A 2,297-nucleotide genomic window follows, 5' to 3' on the forward strand; every position below is an offset into this window, starting at 1 on the left:
ATACGGGCGGACGGGGTGCTAATACCTTCCCCGGTCCGTAATCGACTCCCGAACTCAGAATCTCTGTTCAATGACCATTTTTATCCAAATCGGGCAACTAAGAGTTTTCTACTTTTTAACCGCAAAAAACATAGTGGCGACTCCAAATCAATCGGAAAAGGTAGAAATCGAGTTCGCCTCCTCCCAAGTCGTAGAGTCGGTCTTCCAACCGAAAATCGGATCGCGACACCACTCATACACCTTCAGTATAAATAGGGGCTCCTCCCCTCACACTTACAAGAGACTTAGAGGGAAGATACACACAGGCAACACAACAAGGCACACTTGGGCATTGATACCTCCCCGTCAGGCCCATACTCAACTCAGACGAACCCAGATCCTCGTCTAGAACAAAGGTGCATCCCAGGAAGCATCTATCAGACTCTTCAATCCAACGACCTCTAGCCCGAGACTGATTCGACCCAAACTGAAGACCCCAGGCCAGGCCCTAGCCCGACTCACCCTCTAGTAACTGAGCAGGAGAACATTGACACCATTTGTGGGAACTCACACCATGGTAACTACTAGGAACCAAGTACACCATCCTAGTCAAGTCGAAGTTTCACCCGTCAACAAGCCTCCTCACGACAACACCCATTCGAGCAACCCTCAATCTCACATTGAAACTTCCAATCAAGCTAACAGAACTCATCACACCGCTATAGAACTGCCATCCCCAACAAACCAACAAATCGTGCAAATCATAGAAAGGAAAGATCAATTGGTCCAGCAGCAAACACAAAGGTTGGAGGAACTCTACCAGTCCAAGGTGGAGTCGACCTATAAACCACCACGCCCAGACACTATGTCTGACGGTGAATCTCAGCCAGCTTGTGGACCACAAGCCTCCGGTCAAAAGCTAATCACATCAATGAATCTCATGTGTATCCAAACATCCCTTCACATCAATCATCATGTGCTACTCGTTGCCGAATCAATTGACCATATCCACCAACATAGAGTAGTATGAAGGGATGACTGATCCTTAGGATCACCTAGACGCCTTTGAGGCATCTATGCTTTTCCATGGTGCCATTGATTGCATCATGTATCATGCTTTCCCACTCTCTTTGAAGCTCACCACCTTGCAATGGTTTACCCACTTGGCGCCGAACAACATCGATCAATGGACCACCTTAGTAGAAAAGTTTATCATCCGCTTTACGGCTAGGAAGAAATAACCTAGGTTATCCTACACCTTGAACGGTATCCAGTAGGAGCCACATGAATCCATCTGGATATATTTGGATCTCTTCAACAAGAGGCTATGAATGTTCGTACATTGACTCCCGATATGGCAGTACACTTACTAGTGGTGGGCCTACTACCCGACCTCTTTAATATGGAGCTCTCCAAAGATACGATACACACCATGGAAGATGTTTGCTCCATAGCCCAACAATTCATCAACTTGGAGGAGACACCAAACACTAAACCCATATCCGACCACTATACAAGTAACCCCTCTCGGGACCAAAAAATATGCTTCCAAGAACAATCTCGGCACGATCGCCCCAAGTACAATCAACCACAACTCCATAAAGAGTCAAAATACACAACTTATACACCCTTCAACATCAATCGTTCCAGAATCCTATGAGAAGTGATGTCCTCCCACCTAATCTAGCTACCAAAGTCGAACTTGGGCAAGAAGATCCAACCACAAGACTGGTTGAAGTTTTGTGAGTTTCATAACGCCTTTGACAAAATAACCGATGATTGCACATAGATGCAAGACAACATAGACGACCTGATCCAAGCAGCACACCTTTAGCGCTTCATCGCAATATTGGAGCAATAGAGATGGTACTCTCCTACTCGTTGACCATCTCCCCCAAAGAGATGTTTGCTCGTTAGGCCACAATATAGATGCCCCCGAACCGAGATAAATTTGATCAGAATTAACTAGTCAACCAAAGACATAGAAACGCAATCGACATCAAAACTATATTGGGAGGATTAGTGGCAGGGGGTATGTCCAGGTTGGCCTAGAAAATATATGCAGGGGAAGTCATGCAAGTGGCAACCAGAGGTACTTGGCATCAACTAAATAGCAAGGAAACCCCAACCCTCTCATTGGATGACCATGATCATAATGGTGTCATCAGAGGATAAGACGAATCCTTAGAGGTTATGGCGAAGTTAAAAAACAAGAAGGTCAACCGATTGTTTTTAGATAAAGGAAGTTCAAATAAACATTATGTTCCAAGGTCTCTCTAACAAAATGGGTTTACACTACCAAGACCTCATGCCAAATG

Source organism: Lupinus angustifolius, unplaced genomic scaffold (genome assembly GCF_001865875.1).
Source record: "Lupinus angustifolius cultivar Tanjil unplaced genomic scaffold, LupAngTanjil_v1.0 Scaffold_382, whole genome shotgun sequence".
NCBI lineage: Eukaryota > Viridiplantae > Streptophyta > Magnoliopsida > Fabales > Fabaceae > Lupinus > Lupinus angustifolius.